The sequence below is a fragment of the Suricata suricatta genome, chromosome X (genome assembly GCF_006229205.1).
Source record: "Suricata suricatta isolate VVHF042 chromosome X, meerkat_22Aug2017_6uvM2_HiC, whole genome shotgun sequence".
NCBI lineage: Eukaryota > Metazoa > Chordata > Mammalia > Carnivora > Herpestidae > Suricata > Suricata suricatta.
Window position 1 is genome coordinate 42119976 of NC_043717.1, and position 23072 is coordinate 42143047.

The 23072-nt window shown below is 37.1% G+C and overlaps 1 pseudogene; it reads left to right on the forward strand.

Moving 5' to 3' along the window:
- The window catches only part of LOC115283396, a 22327-nt pseudogene extending 592 nt beyond the window's left edge, over positions 1 to 21735 (forward strand).
- Positions 21736 to 23072: the final 1337 nt, after the last annotated feature.

The following is a 23072-nucleotide window of genomic DNA, read 5'->3' on the forward strand; positions in this document are numbered from 1 at the left end:
GCAGTCGTGAGGGGCTGGCGCCTGGACAAGTGGCTTTGCAGGTGAGGTAAAGTAAAGGTAAGGGTGAGGGTGGAGGTGGATGAAGGGGGAAATGGTAGCGGGGATTCCTGGGCCTCTCGTTTGGGCGGCACTCCTTTTCCTAATCCTGCCTGTGTCATCCTCAGCCATAAATGCAAATCTGACCGTTGACTTGTCACCTTGTAGTGCTGACTGGAGAGTGAGGGGATGACTCAGGGCAGTCCACCAGTTTAAGAACTTTGGGGGCTGTCTCCCTTTGTCTCCACTACCATAGCTGATCACGCCTTGAAAATGAGGCCAGGGGCATCTTGGTGGCTCAGTTGTTTTAGCGTTTGACTCTTCATTTCAGCTCAGGTCAGGATCCCAGGGTTGTGGTCCAGTCAGGGTAGAGCCCGCTTAAGATTTTCTCCCTCTGCCCTTCTCGCGTATTCGAGCTTCTTTCTTCTCTCTCTCTCCCTCTCTCTTTCAAAAAAAAAAAAAAAAAGGCCAATAGCTCTTTCCCTGATCCCCAAATAACTTTACTGAGATATACATTGGCAAGCTGTGTCCTAGCCCCTTCTCCTAAGAACTTTATTTAACATTGTCCATAGACACCTGGAGATTGTTTATATCCTTGCTTCTTTTGTTACACATACCTGCCCTGTGACCATGGACATGATCCTGCAATTCTCTGGGCCTCAGTACTTTATGAGTAATAATATGCTATATTTTGGGTGTAAGGGGAAGTAAATTCAAGAATATATTTAAAGTATTTAATACAACAGTAAAGAATTGGGTGTATTATATACATATTATTTCTAAATTCATTTTCCAATAATTTCCTAAGTTTGAAAATTTTTCATTGGATTTATTTTTAGTTTTCTTCTATGCTAAGGTTCAGGAAGTATTCTGGATGCTGGATGGGTAAAAGCCAACATAACTTGATCCTTAAGCATCTCAAGTTCTAGTGTGGTAGGCAAACAGACAAATTACATGAAAGGGTTTACAACAAAGAATTGGCAGTCTTTTAGGGGTATCATGAGAATGCAAAGGGGAGATATAAAGAAGCTGCATACTGGGATGGAGTGAGAATGAGTGGCCAAAGAAGAAACAAGAAACCCAAGAAAGCCATCTCTTTGTATATGTGAAGGAGCTCATCTGTATTTGACAAGTCCACTTATCTTTGAGTTCAGGTTCTTGATTCTGTCAGTGCTATCCTAACAACATCTATGCCTTTCACCTGGAAAATAAATAGCAAGAACAGGGGGCTCTAAGAACACAGACAAGGACTATTTGGAAATATTACTAAGTTTATTTTTCAAATGAGGAAACTGAGACCGAGATGGTCACAGTTAGTAATACAGCTGATATGACCTAGATAGCCTGACCCTGGAAGAGTGCCCTGTGAGTCAATTCCCTACATGGAGGAGAACACAAGGAACACAGCCAGGCTCCTCAGCTACAAAGTTGGCAGTGGAGATTCAAGTCCAGGTCTGTGTGACTCCAAATCTCCCTACCTTAAACCCCCTGCCTCATTTATGCTCAGTAAATGGTAGCTCCTTCTACTCTATTTCTGTGACACTGCACAGTGAACAGCTATTTATTAAACACCTGTATAGTGGAGCTAGAGTGAAATAGTAGATGGAAAGGGGGAGGGTAGAGAAAGAGGGGGGGGAGAAAAACGGAAGCAATTGTGACTCCAACACCCAGGACTGTCATTGAGATCAATAGCCACCAGGTGTCCTCCAGACAGGTGGGGCAGACACAAGTGCAATACTATTCTCAAGGGCTTTACAGGAATAACGCCTGACCCTGCCCATTTTTCTAAGACTGATTTTTCTCCAGATGAGTGCCTTGGTTTTCACAGGCTTTTTAACATCACAACATTCACTGAAGGCTGAGTTGGGTCTCATAGTCAAGAAAGGCACTGGGATTGTTTCCTATTGTTGCTGTAACAAATTACCACAATCTCGTGTCTTAAAATAACACAAATTTATTATTTGTGTTCTGGCGGTCAGAAGTCTAAATGGGCTGACTTCCTTTTGGGGGCTCCAGGCCACAATCTGTTCCTTGCCTTTTGCAGTTTCTAAAGTTTGCCTACCCCTTCATCTTCAAAGCCAACAGCATAGCATCTTCTCTCTCTCTCCCCCTCTCCCTCCTTTTCCCTTTCCCCCTCTCTCCTTATTCCTGCCTCTCCTCTCTCCCTTCCTTTCCCTACTTCTCCCTCCTTCTGTCTCCATTTCATTCCCCTGTCCATTGGCATGTCTCCTTCTCTTCACTGGCCAGTCTGCCTAACTTTTCAAAGGACCCTTGTGATTACATTGTACCCATCCGGATAGCCCAAGATAATCTCACGTCAAGATCGTTAACGTAATCACATCTGCAATGTCCCTTTTGCCATGTAAACTAACATTCACAGGTTCTGGGATTAGGATATGAATATTTGGGGGAGATATTTTTCAGTTTACCATAATTTCCTGTCCCAGGCTTTTTCACTCCCAGATTTGCCAAAGATACTTGCATTGTCTCAGCCAAACTGAGATCAGACCTCACTCTGCCAAGCCTTCCCACAGCCAAACTCTGTCCCAATGGGACAGATGTGGCCTATGGAATAGAGAAGGGGTTTATCCCAGTGTGATAAATAAACTAGATAGTCCAGGTTGTATCTGAGAGTGGTGGGTTACTTTTATCCAGATACTTACAAATCCTGACTTACCAAGAGGGAGAGTTCAAAGGAGAAATATCCAAGGAAGACTATCTCTCATATGTGGAGAGTCCTAATAACTCCTTTCTTGGGTGCCCCCTTCACTTTTGTACCTCTTTTTCATCTTTCATTCAACTCTAAGACATCATTTTCTCTAGGAAAGGCTCCACATCAGTGCATTATCCTCTACTTCCTCTATCATATTCCTAATACCTGTTACTTATATTTTTAATGTATTTTAAATTATGAGTTTTATTTTCAGAAATTTTATTAATTATGTTTTTATTATTCCATTTTTGGTAGGTGGTTAACTTGGCTGAAAGAAAATGGAAAATTCCATCTCCCCTATGGTGTAGTAAGTGCTCAAATATCAATTCAGGAATTTTTGGCCATTTTTTAAAAAAGTCATTTATTTTTGACAAATCAAAATTGTGTATATTTAGGGTATACAGTGTAATGTTTTAATATATGTGTGCATTGTAAAAAGGTTTCCACAATCTAATTAACATACCTATTCTTTCCCATAATTACTTTATGTGTGTGGTGTGGCCAGTTGGGTCTATTCTTTTTTTAATATTTTAAATTTTTTATTCACTTATTTTTGACAGAGCATGAGCAAGAGAGTGACACAGAGAGAGGGGGACAGAGAAACTGAAGCATGGAATAGAAAGCAAAGAGCCTGATACAGGGCTCGAACTCATGAACCCTGAGATCATGACTTGAACTGAAGGCAGATGCTTAACCGACTAAGCCAACCAGGCACACCTGGGACCTATTCTTTTAGCAGATTGCAAGTATACAATACATTGGTATTAACTATAATCACCTTGGTAAACATTAGATCACCAGAACTTATTCATCGTATAAGTGAAACCATGTACCCTTGATCAATATATTTCACTTCCCCTCACCACCTAGACTCCGGTAACCATCATTCAACAGACTATTACTAGAAGTTCAACTTTTTTTTTTTTTAAGATTTCACATATAAGTGAGATTATGGAATATTTGTCTTTCTGTGTCTGACCTAATTCACTTAATGTATAATGTTCTCCAGGTTCATCTGTGTTGTCCAAAGTGCAGGATTTCCTTCTTCTCAAAGACTGAGTAGGGGTGCCTTGGTGGCTCAATCAGTTAAGCACCTGACTCTTGACTTCAGCTCAGGTTATGATCTCGCAGTTCATGATTTTGAGCCCCACATTGAGCTCTGTGCTGGCAGTGAGAAACTTGCTTGGAATTCTGTCTTCCTCTCTCTCTGTCTCTCCCCTGCTTGTTCTCTCTCTCTCTCTCTCTCTCTCTCTCTCTCTCTCAAATAAAAATAAACTTAAAAAATAAAGCCTGAATAATATTCCATTGTGTCTATGTGCCACATTTTTAAATATATTCATCTCTCACTGGACACAGGTGTTTTCCCATATCTTGGCTACTGTGAATAATGCTACAGTGAAAATGGGAGTGCACATATCTATTCAAGATAGTGACTTATTTCTTTTGGATATATACCCAGAAACGGGATTGCTGGATCATAGAGTAGTCCTATTTTTAATTTTTCAAGGAACCTCCATTCTGTGTTCTATAGTGGCTGAACCAATTTACATTCCCACCAGCCGTGCACAAGGGTTCACTTTTCTCCACACCCTCACCAATATTTATCTTTTGAGTTTTTGATAATAGCAATTCTAACAGGTATAAGGTGATATCTCCTTGTGGTTTTCATCTGCATTTCCCCGAAGATTAGTGATGTGGTGCACCTTTTCATGTACCTTTGCCTGTTGTTATGTCTTCTTTGGAAACATGTATATTCAGGCCCTTTGCTCATTTTTAATCAGGTTATATTTTTGGCTATTGTGTTATATGAGTTCATTATATATTTTGGATATCAACTCCTTATCAGATATGGTTTGCAAATATTTTCTCCCATTTCATAAGTTACCTTTTTTTTATTGTTTCCTTTGCTACTCAGAAACATTTTAGTTGGCTATAGTCCGACCTGTTTATTTTTGCTTTTGTTGCCTGTGCTTTTGTTCTCAAATCCAAAAAAAAATCATTATCAAGACTAATGTCAAGGAGCTTACCCCCTATGGTTTCTTCTAGGAGTTTTATGGTTTCAGGTCTTACATTCAAATTTTGAATGCATTTTGAGTTGATTTTTGTGTATGATGTAAGGTAAGGGTCTAACTCCATTCTTTTCTATGTGGATATCCAGTTTTCTCAGTACCATTTATTGAAGAGACCATCCTTTCCCCACTGAGTATTCTTGGCTCCCTTGTCAAATAAATATTAGTTGACCATATATGTGTGTGTTTACTTTGGGGCTCTTTATTTGCTTTCATTGGTTTATGTACCCATTTTTATGCCAGTATCATATGGTTTTGATAACTATGGCTTTGTAATATAGGTAATATAGTTTTAAGTCAGTAAGTGTGAGGCCTCCAGCTTTGTTATTATTGCTCAAGATTGCTTAAGCTACTTGAGAACTTTTGTGGTTCTATAAAAATTTGGAGATTATATTGTTTCTGTTTCTGTGAAACATGCCATTGGAATTTTAAAAGGGATTGCACTAAATCTGTAGATTGCTTTGGGCAGAATGGACATTGTAAGAATGTTAATTCTCCTAATCCATAAATACCGAATATATTTACATTTACTTGTATCTTCAATTTTTCATCAATGTTTTATAGTTTTCAGTGCACAGATCTTTAACTTACTGGTTAAATTTACTCCTAAGTATTTTATTCTTCTTGATGATATTCTAAATGGGGTTGTTTACTTAAGGTATTTGGGGGTAGTTCATTGTTAGTGTATAGAAACAAAGGTGAATTCTGTATGTTGATTCTGTATCCTACAGCTTTTCTGAGTTCATTTATTAGTTTTAACAGTTTTTTTTTAGAATCTTTAGGAATTTCTCTCTGTAAGATTATGTCATCTGCAAATGGGGGGATAATTTTACTTCTTCCTTTAGAATTTGGAGGGCTTTTTTTTCTTTATCTTGCCTAACTGCTCTGGCTAGAACTTCTAGCACTATTTTGAGTAGAAGTGGTGAAAGTGGGTACCCTTGTCTTATTCCTGCTGTTAGAGGAAAACATTTCAGATATTCCCTATTGAGTATGATGTTATATATCATGTATTCTTCTATTTTGTTGAGGTACATTCCTTCTATACCTAATTTGTTGGGAAATTTAATCATGAAAGCATGTTGAATTTTGTCAGATGCTTTTTCTGCATCTATTGAGAAGATCGTATGATTTTTATCCTTCATTTTGGTAATGTGATGTATCACATTTATAGATTTGCATATGTAGAAGCATTCTTGTATCCCAGGAATAAGACTGATTTAATCATGTTATGTAATCCTTCTAGTGTGCTGTTGAATTTAGTTTTCTAGTATTTTATTAGAGAGTTTTGCATCTATATTCATCAGGGGTACTGTTCCTTAATTTTCTTTTCTTGTAGTGTCCTTGTCTTGCTTTGCTATTAGATAACAAACTCTTTAATTTTTTTAATGTTTATTTATTTTTGAGAGGGAGAGAGAGACCCCAAACGTGAGCAGGGGAGGGGTAGAGAGAGAGAGAGAGGGAGACACAGAATCAGAAGCAGGCTCCAGGCTCTGACCTGTTAACACAGAGCCCAACAGCCCCAGCTCAAAACTCATGAACCATGAGATCATGACCTGAGATGAAGTCAGATGCTTAACTGACTGAGCCACCCAGGTGTCACCCCAAGATAACAAACCTTTTAAAAACGAGTTTGAGAATCTTCCCTCTTCTATTCAATTGTTTGGAAAAGTTTTAGGAAGATTGATATTAATTCTTTCTTAAATGTTTGGTAGAATTTACCAGTGAATCCAAAACTGCAAATTAAAACTACAGTGAGATACCATTGCACATCTATTGGAATGGATAAAATCCCAAATACTGACAATACCAAATGTGGCAAGGATGTACAGAATCAGGAATTGTCATTCATTACTGTTGAGTCTGAGAAATTGTATGACTACTTTGGAAGACAGTCTGTCAATTGTTTCAAAGCTATTGATTTTGTATGTACATCCTTGTTTCTGTTGACATTAAACTTGAGGTATCATATGGAGATTAAAAGCATTATGGTATATAAAATGCCTGGTATACATTTAGAATATCCATCAATGGGACATATAATTATTTACTAGGTACCACTAGAAAAGAGAAGACTAACACATCAACAACAGTCTATAACATTGTTCAGATAGGTTTGTTAGGTCCTTATAACATTCAATTTCACAGATCCCTAAATATGCTATTGTACTAGGAGTAATTTTTTTTTCTGCCTAGATTTTTGCTCAGGGTCAGATCACAGAATCCTTGATATCAGGAGTTGATGTGATCATCAACAGTTAATTATTAAACATTCCCTGAGATGATTAAGTTCTCTGAGCCTCAGTTATATCCTATGTGAATTGGTTAAAAATAATATCTACTTTGTTGAATTGCTGTCATAATAAAAAAATATAATGCATTTAATGTGTTCAGCCTAGTGTGTGGCATATGGTGAGTTCTCAGTAGTGGAAACTTTCATTAAATTTTATTAGTAACATGAAGCAGGATTGTGATTTCTCTGATTCATGCTTTTCAATCTAGTTAATATTTTTAGTGCATTTAGGACATATAGTGAGACATTAAATACTCTAGGAATGGCATATGGAAGAATAGAAAAAGTCACTGCTTTAAAAAATTTATAATCTATGTAACACAAGAGATTTTTAAGTTTTTTCATAGTGTTTACTCATTTTTGAGAGAGAGAGAGAGAGAACGAGTGAGCAAGCAGGGAAGGGGGCAGAGAGGGGGGATAGAGGATCTGAAGCAGGCTCTTTGCTGACAGCAGAGAGCCCGATGTGGGGCTTGAACTCATGAACTGTGAGATCATGACCTGAACCAAAGTCAGACACTTAACTGACTGAGCCACCCATACACCCCGTAGCACAAGTGATTTTTTTTAAAAGAGTGAAGAATGAGAGGTAAAAGTTGGGGAAATAATTCTTCTTGAAATAAGAATACTAATTAATAAATGCAGTATACAATGTAATGATTGATTTAGCCAGGATAATCAATGAGTGATAAAATCATTGAGTGAACTATTACTAGAGGATAGGATATTAAAGTTAGTAACTCACAGGTTACATAGTAATTACTAAGGGAAAAATTCATTTAACTAGAAAGATAGATGGTCACCAGAATAACTTAGATTGTGGTAAACTGACATTATATGCCTTTTGATGTACTGTGTTAAATATATAATCCCAATTATATATTATTTTTGCCAAAAATGTTTAGAATCTAATCATGAAGAAAATAAAAAATATAGATTGTGGGATATTCTTATTTTTTAAAACTGTTTATTTATTTATTTTTGAGAGACAGTGAGCATGAACAGGGGAGAAGCAGAGAGAGGGAGAGAGAATCCCAAGCAGGCTCCATGCCATCAGTGCAGAGCCTGATGCTGAGCTTGATCCCACAAACAGATCATGACCTGAGCCAAAATTGAGAGTCAGACATTTTAACTGACTAAGCCATCCAGGCACTTCATGGATTGTGGGATATTCTAAAGGAAAATTGGCTGGAGTGTGCAAAAGTCCAGTGTCATGGAAAACATTAAAAAATGGTTGAGGGATTTGTTTTAGATCTTTAAAAAAGAAAAAAGAGGCATACATCCAACAAATCAAATGATTGAATCTTGTATTAGGGGGGAAGAGTTTATGAAAGACATTTGAGGAACATTTGAGAAAATTAAAAATATTGATATAATATCATTGAATTCATGTTAAATTCTTTGTTTGTGAACAGTGATATAGAAAATGCCCTTATTTTTATGAGATGAATGCTGACATATTTATGTGTCATAATATCTGAGTATTTCCTTAAAATGGTATAGCATAAAGTTTAGGTAAATAATTTATAGATGATATATATATATATAAATAGAGTGTGTGGCTGCTAATATGGAAGATTATTGACATTTGTCTTCAGGTACTCATTTTTATGTTTTTTTTAAGATTTTATTTTTAAGTAATCTCTACACACAACGTGGGGCTCGAACTCACAACCCCGAGATCAAGAGTTGCATATTCCCCCAATTGAGTCAGCCATGTGCCCCTGTGAGTATTCATTTTAGTCTTCTTTCAGTTCTTTCAAATTTTCTCAATGTTTGAAATTTTTCAAAATTAAAAGATGGAGATATATACTTAGTTCAGTTGCCTAGTATCAGCTATAATCTAGTAAACATAGAAACTAATTATCTACTAGTTTCCTAAATATTATATTGAAATTTGTGAATTGTTATTAACAACCTCAAAGCAGCAAAACATGCCAGAAAACACCTCATGAAAAACACCCTTATGTATTGAACTTGGACACATGTTAATATTAATACTTCAAAAGAAGAATCATTTATAATTTAATATGTTTCTAAATAAGTACATTATTTTCCCTTGGGAAGAGGCATTATCCCAAGAAAACAAAATGTAACACTTTAGAATATAGTTTTTACACAGTTGTCCCCTAACTGATTTACATATGTCTCCTGAAATCTCAGAATCAAAACTAGAGTATTTTTATATATTCATTGTCCATTTTATGTTTGGTCAACCCATCCATTAGGAAATTATTCACTTTTTTAAATGTTTGTTTATTTTGAAGAGTGAGAGAAAGAGAGAGAGAGAGAGAGAGAGAGAGAGAGCGAGCGTGAGAGCATGAGAGATATAATGCCCTTCTTAATCTCTTGTTACAGTCTTAATTTTAAATGTATTTTTTAATATTTATTTATCTTCGAGAGACAGAGCATCAGCAGGGAAGGGGCAGAGAGACTGGGAGACACAGAATCCGAAGCAGGCTCCATGCTCTGCCTGTCTTAGCTGTCAGCATAGAGCCCAACACTGGGGTTGAACTCACAAACTGTGAGATCATGACCTGAGCCCAAGATGGACACTCAACTGACTGAGCCACCCAGGCATCCCATGAAAATTTTTCACTTCTAAATCTGGGTATACAATGATAATCTCAGAATACACACATTACTTAGAGCAATTTTGTGGAGGTAAACAAGACTACCAGTCCTCCACTAGTTGGTTGAAGGCCATATCAAAGAATGTTACTCATTTACCCACATTCCCTTATCCCCACTTTATTATATCTTTTTTTTGAGTTAAACTAGTTGGACAAATATTTATGATTCCTTGGACCAAATACCTCAGTTACCACAGTATCAAGTTTCCTTCGTTCATGCCGCTTCTGAAGACAAGGTAAAGACATTAGTGGAGAGTAGTGAATCCAAAAGGCAGGTTATAAGTCAAACCTTCAGTTTGCCAGATGGATTTCCCTGAATTCAGAGTTCCCTAAAATTTGTGGCATTTCCCTCAAGGTCAGGGGTTCATAAGGCCATTTCCTGGGGTTAGAGAGGTCAAAATTATTTTTATAATCATATTAAAAGTTAATGGCCTTTTCCACTCTTATTCACTCTCTAATGCATAGCAGATTTTTCCAGAGATGACAGGACCCATGTCTACATTATCCTCTGACATTTAATGGAATGTGTATTTGTATGTTCTTGTATTTGAAAAATTTCTCAGTTTTGACTCATAATAAACATCAATTGATCTGACTCATATAAGCTGAAGCACTTTTAACATCCTCAAAAATTTTTTAAGAGTGTAAAGGGTTTCTGAGACCAAAATTTTACAATTCATTGCTCTAGTTCATTCATTAAAAAAATTATTGAAAGCTCATAATTTGCCATGAATCAGGCTCCTTGACATATGATGGAAATGTAAAGATATCTCAAACTAACCATTTATAAAAACTCACTATGTAGTACATACCATAAAGTTAGGACGTTTATGTACCTTATTCAATTTAAACCTCCCAACACACCTTCAAAATAAGTATGGTCATCTTCATTTTACAAGGAGGAGAGAAAGTCTTTAAGACTAAGTCTATAAAACCCAGTAGTGTCCTATCAGACTAGAAAGCCAGCATAAATTCCACTTCATGTATGATGCAGGATATTCAGTTCTCCTTCACATTTGTTTCTTTTCAATGAAGCTGAAAAGTCAGCAAAATGAGTCAGTCTACATGAGATAAAATTTTAGGATGAAAAAAAATTAGGATGAAAACCATATTGACATTTTAGTAACAATATCTGTAAACACGTGTAACTTTTCTCTGTTTGACCAATACTTTCTCTCAGGGGTCACTTGTTTAGGATTCCTAACCACAGAAACTCGATTTCTATATGAAGCAGGTATTATCACCTATGCTGAGTAATTGTTAGAAGAATGAAATGAAATGATGTTAGTATCAATTGCCATAAACTAGTATTAATTACCAACACTTACTGAGTTTCTTTAACTGCTGGTCCTGAGGTATGTACATTAAAACAATTTTTTTACTTTTTATTTAATTTTGAGATAGAGACAGATTATGAGCAGGGGAGGAGCAGAGAGAGAGGGAGGCTCAGAATCCAAAGCAGGCTCCAGGCTCTGAGCATCATCAGAGTCTGACACAGGCTTGAACTCACGAATCATGAGATCATGACCTGAGCCAAAGTCGGATGCTTAACCACCTGAGTCACCCAGTCATCCCTGAGGTATGTACATTTTAAGAGCTAACCCTTATTGACTGCTTATATTGAATCAGGCACAGTTCTAAGCACTTAATCATGTCATCTTTTCAAGGCAGCCCTAAAACCATTATTATCAAAGTTATAGATGAAGAGAATGAGTTACAGAGATATTCAAAAAATATCCCACAGTCACACTGAAATTTGGCAGTGAAGCTGATGTGTACCCAGAGCATGCTCTGTGAGTCAATTAACTACATGGAGGAGGATACAGAACTTGGCTAGGCCCCTCAGTTATAAAGTCGGGGGTAGAGATTCAAGTATTGGTCTGTATGACCTCAAATCCCTCTACTCTTAAACTATCCCCACCCTGTTTTTCTTCTGCCATATTACATGCTCAGTATATAGCAACTCCTTCTCGTAGCCTACCTCCTTGGCACTGTTCAGTGATCAGTTATTTATTATGCACCTACTGTGTGCGGTAAGAGAGAAGAATCAGCTAAGAGAGAAGAATCTAGACTTTAGTCTAGAAAGAGCAACAGAAACACATTGTATGGTATTTGTCTGTTTGGGGTGCATAACAAAATACCACAGCCTGGGGGGCTTAAACAACAGCAAAATTGGTTTCACTGTTCTGGGGGTGAGATGTCCAAGATCAATGTGTTGGCAAGTTTTCTTTTTTTCTTTCTGAGGCCTTTCTCCTTGGATGGCACATGGGTGCCTTCTTGCTTTGTCCTCACATGTCTTTCCCCTGTGTGTCCAAACTCTCTCTTATAGGGATACTAGTCAGATTGGTTTAGGGCCCACGTTGATGGTCTTATTAGTCACTTCTTTAAAGGCTTTTATTTGAATACAGTTGCATTTTAAGGTACTGAGGCTCTGACATGAATTCTGGGGTGACAAGATTCAGCCCATAGCAAATGTAACATAGAATTTTTAAAATAAACTCTTTCCATTAAGGTCAGGTTGACTTCAGTCCTCAAATAGAATGAAATAAGGAAACAGAAATTTGGAAGACACCTCTCAGGAATCGTGAATATGCTGCTACAATTTTGGGTTACTTCAAAAAGACATGTGACACAATAATTAGTGGCTGAGAAACACCTTATTTAATGAATACTAACTATGTGCCATCATTGTTTAAATATTTATACATATACACACATATATAAATGTATGTATGTGTAAATGTATAAAAGTACATATGTGTGTACAGTTTAATATTCAATATATCTGAGACCAGTAGTACTAGTCTCATTCACATTTTCACTTTTTAAATTTAAAATTTTTTTAAGTTTTTTAAACTTTATATTTGAGAAACAGAGGGTGCGAGCATGGGAGGAACAGAGCGAGTGGGAGACACAGAATTGGAAACAGGCTCCAGGATCTGAGCTAGCTGTCAGCACAGAGCCTGACACGGGGCTCAAAATCACAAACCGCGAGTCCATGACCTGAACTGAAGTCTGATGCTCAACCGACTAAGCCACCCAGGTGCCCCATTAGACATGAATCATAGATATAGAGAAATGTAATCAAATTACCCAAGGCTATTTATCAAAAAAATAGTGGAGCCTGGAGTCAAACCTATATGATATTCTGAATCTACAGTGAAATTTTTTACTATGTTACTTTCTGTACAATGAAAAAATCAGTATCTCTGTCCATGTCTGTTTCTCTCTCTGTTCCCTTTCAGGAACAAGGAATTGCATTATCATTATCAAGCCATACAGTTATTCTCCTGTCACTCCATTTAAGAGAAAAACCCATTTGTTACAGAGATTGTGTAAAAAATTGTCATTAGAAACAATTCAACTATATCAGTAAGCCATGTAAGTACAAAATGAATTCCTTTGAATAAGTGAATAATTATTGTATGATAATTGCTTTGTACTGAGTTAGGTATTACCAGTGTATGTTAAATCTTGCTCTCTGTATTCAAAGACCCTATAGTCCAGTTGGAAGGACAGTTAATATCTACCTTGTGCACAGGTAAGACTGAGAGCAGTTTGGTGTAGGATAAAAGGCATGGGCCCTAGAGTCATATGTATCTTCATCTACCCTGTATTACTTTGGGTCTCAAAGCAAGTTCCTCTGTTCTTCTTAGCCAGTATGTTCATCTACAATTTAGGAATGATAAAATATGCCTCTAAGAGTTGTCACAAGCATCAGATTGTTTATGGCACACATTATATGTAGGGAAGATCCTCTGCACTGGCACACCAACAAACTTGTCTTTGTTTGACCTGGAGCTAGGTAGAATGCCCTGTTGTCCTCCAGGAATATGGAAAGACAGGCTGGTTTCTGAGATGCTGCTACAAGACCATTTCTCACCATCTCCCTTGTTACTTCTCTGGTTCTGATAGTTTTCATCTTGATTCCTCCCTGCCCACTGACCTTAGTGTACAACTGAAAGCTATAGAATAGTCCAATGCCTAGCTGCAATATGGAAATGACTAGCCTAAGCCACAGAGTTCCACACCACTGATGATGACTGTCATCTGGCTAATTTGCTTTGATATCATCCTGTGGAACAAGAGAGTGGGAGGTGACACTATGTTTATATTACTTTTCCTGTCTATGTAACTAATAAACTGAATCTACCTCAGTTTGTTGTTACTTACCAAATCTGTCAGCTTGTTTGACAGTAAGTTTTCAGTAATTGTTAGCTACTACTGGGGTGCCTGGGGGGCTCAGTCGGTTAAGCATCTGGCTCTTGACCTCAGCTCAGGTCATGATCTCATAGTTCGTGAGTTCAAGCCCCACATTGGACTGTCTGCTATCAGTGCAGAGCCTGGTTCAGATCCTCTGTCCCTCTCTCTCTCCACCCCTCCCCCACTTGCACTCTCTCTTTCAAAACTAAACATTTAAAAATTTTTTAATTACTACCTCTCTCATATATCATTTGAGCATTAGGGATTAGCATAGCCCAGGTATATAGTCAATAAATAGATTTATCAATTATGTACATTTTTCTACTCAGAAGGGAAAATGTGAAATAATAAATGCCATAATTTCAGGCAGAATATACAGAATTCCAGTGCTCTTGATGGAGATTTGATCTTTATCTGAGGATATGATGATCTAGCACTGAGGAATACACAGATTCTGACATTGTGTGGAATGTTGAGAGTCTAGCTATTCGGGTCAGAAATATCTGGGTACATGATAATAATACTAATCATGCAAAATCCCTCTTTATCCCAAATACTGTTTTGAGTATTTAACACACTATCTATTTTCATCCTTACAAAAATCTGGAAGGCAAATGCTATTATTGTGCCCATTTGAGAGATGAAAAAACATAGGACCCCAGGTTCACTAACTTGTCTGGACCACACAGCAAGTCAATGGTAAAATTGGAATTAAAACCCAGGATGTATAGGGGTGCCTGGGTGGCTTAGTCATTTAAGCTCTGGATTTCAGCTCAGGTCATTATCTCAAGGTTCATGGGTTTGAGCCCTGCGTTGGGGTCTGAGCTCAAAGCCTGGTTCAGATTCTCTCTCTCTCTCTCTCTCTCTCTCTCTCTCTCTCTCTGCCCCTCCCCTGTTCCTACTCTGTCTCTCTCTCTCAAAAAAAGTAAACATTAAAAAAAAATTTTTTTTAAAGAAACCCAGAATGTCTGACTTTGAAGCTATGGTCAACTTGTTATGAGATCCTGAAAATCACAAAATTGCTTAGAGCCTCAATTTCAATGTCCATAAAATGAGAAGAAACATAGGAGTTTCCATATAAGAAAACTGTTTTTAAAATATGTTCTTAAAGGGGTTCCTGGGTGGCTCAGTTGCTTGAGCATCCAACTCTTGATTTTGGCTCAGGTCCTGATCTCACAATTTATGAGATTGAGCACCATGTCGAGCTCTGTGCTGACAGTGAGCCTACATGGGATTCTCTCTCCTCCTCTCCCTGTCCCTTCCCTAGTATCACATTCTCTCTCTCTAATAAAATTTTAACAACATATGTTATTAAAGGACAGAGCTTAATAGCTGACACATGATAAACACTCAATAAATAGTTGCTTAAAATTTTTTAATTATGGTAAAATACATATAAAATTTATTATCTTAAAACAATTTTAGGTACAGAAGTCTGTAGTGTTAAGTATATTCATACTATTGTGCCACAAAGCCACAGAACTTTTTCATCTTACAAAATGGAAACTCTAACCAAAGAATAACAACATCCAATTGCCCCCTCCCCAAGCCCTTAACAAACATTCTACTTTCTGCTTAAGAGTTTGAGTGCCTTAGATCTATAAGGGAAATCATATAGTATTTGTCTTTTTGTGACTGGCTTATGTCACATAGGGTAACGTCTTCAAAGTTCATCCATGTTGTACCATAAGTCAAGATTTCTGTCCTGTCTAGGGCTGAATAATATTACCTTGTAATAGTACCACAATGTCTTTTTACATTTATCCATCAATGGATGCTTGTATTGCTTCCACCTGTTGGCTACTGTGAATAAAGCTGCTACAAACATGGATATACAGATCTCTCTTCAAGAGCCGCCTGAGAGGCTCAGTTGGTTAAGCTTTTAACTGGCTTGTGAGTTTAAGCCCACATCAGGATCTGTGCTGACAGTTCAGAGCCTGGAGACTGCTTCAGATTCTGTGTATCCCTCTCTCTCTGTCTGTCCCCAACTTGGGTTCTGTCTCTCAAAAAAAAAAAAAACATTAACAAATTATCTCTACAAGACCCTTCTTTCAGTATTTTTGAATATAGCCAGAAATGGAATTTCAAGATTATATGGTAGGTGTAATTCTCAATTTTTAATGAACCATCCTACTGTTTTCCACAGTGGCTGTACCATTTTACTTTCCCACCAACAGTGCACAGAATTTACAATTTCTTCACATCCTTGACAACACTTGTTATTTTCTGTTTTGGGGAGGGTTCTTTTATTTTTTGGAGGGCTAGCCATCCAATGGGTGTGAGGTGATATTATTGTGGTTTTGATTTGCACTTCCCTAATGATTAGTGTTATTGAGCATCTTTTCATATGTTCATTGGGCATATGTATATAATTTTTGTATAAATGTCTATTCAAATCTTTTGCCTATTTTTAAAATGGGATTTTTTTTGTTTTTTTGTTGCTCAATTGTAAGGATTCTTTATATATTCAGGATATTAAACTGAATAATAATATAATCACATGTATGATGTGCAAGTATTTACTCCCATTCTGCAGGTTAATTTTCACTCTGTTGATTGTGTCCTTTGATACAGAATTTTAAATTTTAATCTTTATCTATTTTTGTTACCTATGCTTTAGGTGTCATATCCAGGAAATCATTGCCAGATTTAATGTTATGAAGGTTTACCCATGTTTTCCTCTAAGAATTTTATGTTTTGTTTATACATTTTGTTTTGTTTTAATGTTTAGGTCTTTGATCAATTTTAACTTAATTTTTTGTATATGGTATAAATTAAGAGCTCAAGTTCATTCTTTTGCATGTGGATTTCTAGTTATCCCAACACTATTTGTTGAAGAAACTCCTACATTGACAGTTATTAGCACCCTCGTCAAAACTTATTTGACCACACATGCAAGGGTTTATTCTCAGCTTTCTATTCTATTCTATTGGTTTAAATATTTGCCTTCATGCCAGCACCACATTCTTCTGATTAGTGTAGCTCTGTAATCTGTTCTGAAATCAGGATGTGTGAATCCTCCGACTTGTTCTTCAAGATTTTTTTTTTTTGACCTATTTGGAATCTCTTGATTTGCATTTCTCTGATGATTATTGATGTTGAGCAATTTTTCATTCATACCTGTTGGCTATTTGGATGTCTTTTTTGGAAAAATATGTATTCAATTCTTTGGACCATTTGTGAATTGGATTTCTGTTGTTATTGAGTTGTACAAGTTCTTAATACATTTTGGATAACCCCTCATTTATGGTTTGCAAAAATCTTCTCCCATTATGTTGCCTTTTCATTTTGTTGGTTGTTTTTATTGTTGCTGTTGTTGTCGTTGTTCTATACAGAAGCTTTTTAGTTTGATGTTGACCCCTTTGTTTAATTTTGCTTTTGCTGTTTGTGCTTTTGGTGCCCTATCAAAGAAATCGTTGTGAAGACCTATCTCAAGTAGCTCCTTCCCTATGTTTTCTTTTAGGACGTTTTTAATATAAGGCCTTAGGTTTAAGTCTTTGATCCATTTCAAATTAATTTTTGAGTGGTATAAGATAGAGATCCAGTTTCATTTTCTGCATGTGTTTGTTCAGTTTTCCCAACAACATTTGTTGAAGAGACTACCATTTCTTCATCAGGTGTCTTTGGTTCCCTTGTTGAATATTAGTTGACAGTACATGTGAGGGTTTAATTCTAGGTTCTATATTCTGTTCCACTGGGTTTTGTGCTTATTTTTATGCCAGTACTATACTAATTTTAATTACTATGCCTTTGGAGTATAGTATGAAATAAGAAATGTGATGCCTCCAGCTTTGTTTCATTTTCTCAGGGTTTCTTTAGTTATTTGAGGTCCATTCTGCTTGCAAACACATTTTATTTATTTATTTTTTTAGTTTATTGTCAAGTTGGTTTCCATATAACACCCACTGCTTTTCTCAACAAGTGTTCTCCTCCATAACCATTACCCCCTTCTCCTTTACCCACCCCTTCAGCCATCAGTTTGTCTTCAGTATTCAAGAATCTCTCGTTTTGCCTCCCTCCCCCTCCCTACTTAATTTTCACCCCTTACCCTCCCCATGGTCTTCTGTTAAGTTTCTCCTGTGAGACATATGAGTGAAAATGTATGGTATTTGTCCTTCTCTGCCTGACTTACTTCGCTTAGCATGACACCCTCAAGGTCCATCCACTTTGCTACTAATGACCAGATTTCATTCTTTCTCATTACCATGTAGTATTCCATTGTATATATAAACCACATCTTCTTGATCCATTCATCAATTGATGGACACATTTTCGATCTTTCTATGATTTGTCTATTGTTGAAAGTGCTGCTATGAACATTGGGGTACACGTCCCCTATGCATCACCACTTCTGTATCCCTTAGATAAATCCTTAGCGGTGCTATTTCTGGATCATAGGAGAGTCCTATTGATAGTTTTTTGAGTCACCGCCACACTGTTTTCCAGAGTGGCTATACCAGTTTACATTCCTACCAACAGTATAGGAGGGTGCCAATTTCTCTACATCCTCGCCACCATCTATAATCTCCTGATTTGTTCATTTTAGCCACTCTGACCGGTGTGAGGCGGTATCTCAGTGTGGTTTTGATTTGTATTTCCCTGATGATGAGTGATGCTGAGCTTCGTTTCATGTGCCTGTTGGCCATCTGGATGTCCTCTTTGGAGCAGTATCTATTCATGTCTTCTGCCCATTTCTTCACTGGATCATTCATTTTTCAGGTGTGGAGTTTGGTGAGTTCCTTGTAGATTTTGGATCCTAGCCCTTTATCCAATATGTCATTTGCAACTATCTTTTCCCATTCTGTCGGTTGACTATTGGTTTTCTTGATTGTTTCCTTTGCAGTGCAGAAGCTTTTTATCTTGATGAGGTCCCAAGAGTTCAGTTTTTGTTCTTGCCTTTGGGGATGTGTCAAGTAGGAAATTGTTGGGGTTCAAGTCAAGGAGGCTGTTTCCTGCTTTCTCCTCTAGGGTTTTGATGGTTTCCTGTCTCACATTCAGGCCCTTCATCCATTTTGAGGGTCACGTTTCATTCTTCTGCATGTTGCTGTCCAGTTCTCCCAGCACCATCTGTTAAAGAGACTGTCTTTTTTCCATTAGATACTCCTTCCTGCTTTTTCAAAGATTAATTGGCCATACATTTGTGAGTCCAGTTCTGGGTTCTCTATTCTATTCCATTGGTCTATGTGTCTTTTTTCGTGCCAATACCGTATGGTCTTGATGATAACAGCTTTGTAGTAGAGGCTAAAGTCTGGGATTGGGATGGCTCCCACTTTGCTTTTCTTCTTCAATATTACTTTGGCTATTCGGGGTCTCTGTGGTTCCATACAAATTTTAGGAGAGTTTGTTCTAGCTTTAAGAAGAATGCTGGTGAACTTTTAATGGGTATCTCATTGAATTTGTAGATTGCTTTGGGTAATAATGACATTTTAACATTGTTTATTCTTATGATCCATGAGCATGGAATGTTTTTCCATTTCCTTGTGATTTCTTCAATTTCCTTTATAAGTTTCCTATAGTTTTCATCATACAAGTCTTTTACATCTTTGGTTAGGTTTCTTCCTAGGTAATTTATGGTTTTTCGTGCAATTCTGAGAATAGGATCAGTTTCTTGATTTCTCTTTCTGTTGCTTCATTATTGGTGTATAAGAATGCAACCGATTTCTGTACATTAATTTTTTACGCTGGGAGAATGCTGAATTCCTGGATCAGTTCTAGTAGGCTTCTGGTGGAGTCTGTCGGGTTTTCCATGTAGAGTATCATGTCATCTGCAAAAAGTGAAAGTTTGACTTCTTATTTGCCAATTCTGATGCCTTTTGTTTCCTTTTGTCTTATTGCTGATGCTAGGACTTCTAGCACTATGTTAAATAACAGTGGTGAATGTGGACATCCCTGTCATGTTCCTGATCTCAGGGGGAAATCTCTTGTTTTCCCCCATTGAGAATGATATTAGCTGTGGGCTTTTCATAAATGGCTTTTATGATGTTTAAGTAAGTTTCTTCTATCCTGGTTCTTTCTATCCTGACTTTCTCAAGGTTTTTATTAAGATAGGTTGCTGTATTTTGTCAGATGCTTTTTCTGCATCTATCGACAGAATCATATGGTTTTTATCTTTCCTTTTGTTGATGTGAAGTTTCACATTGATGGATTTTTGAATATTCAACCAGCCCTCTAACCCAGGAATGAATTCCACTTGATAATGGTGGATAATTCTTTTTATATGCTGTTGAATTCAATTTGCCAGTATCATGTTAAGTATTTTTCATCTGTATTCTTTAAGGATATTAGCCTGTAGTTCTCTTTTTTGCTGGATCTCTGTCTTGTTTGGGAATCAAAGGGATGCTGACTTTGTAGAATGAGTCCAAAAGATATCCTTCTATTTCTATTTTTTTGGAATAGCTTTAGAAAAATGAGTATTAACTCTGCTTTTAATGTCTGGTAAAATTCCACAGGGAATTGATACCAATTTTAGGCTCCCTGGATAAATAAATTTACAAATAAATAGGGTAGGGATAATGTCTCCAAGTAGATGGGGAGAGAGAAAAAGAGAGCGAGTTGGAGGGAGGGAAGGAGAGAGAGAAATGAGGATTAAGTAGTGCTCTTGTGATGAGCACCAGGCGTTGTATGGAATTGTTCAATCATATTGTACACCTGATACTAATATTACACTGCATTTAACTATACTGGAATTAAAATTAAAAAACTTAAAAAAGAAAGGAGAGGAAGAAAGAGGAGGAGGAGACAAAGGAGAAGGAGGAGAAAAAGAGAAGAAAAAGAAACAAAGGTCCAGAATCTGACCCAGTTGGAAACCATTTACTAAATGAGTTCCTACAAGAAAAAGGTAAAGTGGCACTAATTGGCATTTGTGCATCTATAACATAGGTACCGAATTAATTTTAACAACTGCTGAAATGAAAAATTGGCAAAAACTTCATGGCCTTAATTCTGGGGCTCCACTTGCAGTTTTAATTCAGATCTCACTAAATTTCTACATGACGTGAAGGACAATTTTATGTTCCAAATTGGAGGGTGTTTGTGGATGAGACTAATAATGCTCAGCAGCCTGCCTGGCCACGGAGCAAGGGGAATCCGCTGCCAAGCCCTGATGCCAGGCCTGGAGCCTCTCCCTGGGGCCCTGGGGGCGGAGGTTGATTTCCTGCAGTGATCCTGGCAGTGCCTGCAGCAGGCAACAGTGCTGTGTTGTTGCGTGTCTCCAAACACTTTGTGCTGAATTACCTTTCCAGTGGGGACCTGCTTCAAGACGACATGCTTCGGGGCACAGAAATTGGTGTGTTAGCCAAGACTTTCATTGACCAAGGGAAGCTCATCCCAGATGATGTCCTGCCTCAGCTGTCCTTTCATGAGCTGAAAAACCTCACCCAATTTAGCTATTGTATGGTTTTCCAAGGGCATTTCCACAGGCAGAAGCCCTGGATGGATTTTATCAAGTAGACACAGTAATTCATCTGAACGTGCCCTTTGAGGTCGTTAAGCAACGTCTCACTGCTTGCTGGATTCATCCAAATCACCGAATTCAACATTCCCAAGACTGTGAGCATTGATGAGCAGAGTGGAGAGCCTCTCATTCAGTGTGAGGATGATAAACCAGAGACAGTTGTCAAGAAACTATAAAGGCTTATGAAGTCCAAACAGAGCCGGTCCTGGGATTTTATCAGAAAAGGGGGGTATTGGAAACATTTCTCTGGAACAGAAACCAGCAAGATTAGGCGCTATGTCTATGCTTTCCTACAAAAACAAGTTCCACAAATAAACCAGAAAGTATCCGCTACTCAATGAGGAAAAGTGCATATAACTAGTACAATGAGAAGATGCCCCTCATTTGTGCATTTAGATAAAGCTCCTTGTCCTGAGAGTGGCTTTTATGAATCCTTTGAAAATAATATTAGTTTCACATCTGATTTATTCTGGAAATTTAAGATGTGCCTAATAAGTCCAATACCAAGATTAATCTTTTAGTCTGGTGTGTTTTATCAAATTATCTTCTTTGGGTGTGCAATTAAAAACATCATGTATGCCTTAAGTTTTGAAAAATCTTCTGAAGTATAATTAGAAGAGCAATTGGTGGTAATATAAATTTTGTTCAGAAGAGTGGTTGATAAAAAGTTTCTTATTTTTCTGGAAAGGTTAAAAAAAATCCCATGCCATTTGGGGAAATATTTCATCAGAGAAATTTGCATAGACTGATGCCAAAAATCCGGCATCATTAGCACTATGCTTCATAATTTTGTGAGACACCCTATCATATTTCAGAGAAAAAGCAACTGGATGTGCAGATTAGTTTCAGGATGCAAATTCACTGCTGCCTTTCAGTAGGAAACTTAAAAGGTTAACCATATATGCTATATTTATTTTGTTGTTAAACATACCTTGTTTCCTCAGAAGTTTCATTCTGTTATAAAATTATATTACATTAGCATATAGGAAGGCATTATTTTCCTGTGACATGTTTTCTTTTTAAAATATGTGTGTATTGAGGAAAAGGATTTATGTTAGAAATTGACATTAGATGTTCTTGCAAAAGCACCGAAGTTGAAGTTGCAATGGAAAATATAATTATAGTCTTATGTTTTCATCTGTTACTCAGGTTGAGCAGTATGTGCTTTAGGACTTGGCAGTTTCTCTTTTTGATCACTATGTATGATCTGCCTTGATGACTAACAAAGTATGAAAAGATAAAAGAGAAAGAAAAGAAAAAGAAAACCCATGGCCCTAAGTAAAGCAAGGATATTTTGTCATTAGGAAATAGAAATAAATCAGGTATGCCTGGGGAAAATTACCTTGACATACATAACAATCATAATTAGTAAACAGGTGTAGAAATGAAAAGGATTTACATGACATCTGGCAGGGAAAGAACTCTGACTGTGTATGTAAGTTGAGTACCCATTTAAAAATGAAGATGATTTGATTTTTTAATGGGGCAACAAGTATGCATGCTTATGATCTGTGGCCTGGTAGTAGGAAGACTGGGGCAATGAGCAGTAGAGGAGAAGCCCAACTACATCTTCAATGGAATATTTACTCTTACTTTACTTGGTGCTAAATCACATGAGTCAAGCCCTTGTACAAGCTGTTATTAACTGCCTTTAAACATTTAACTCATTTTGAACAGT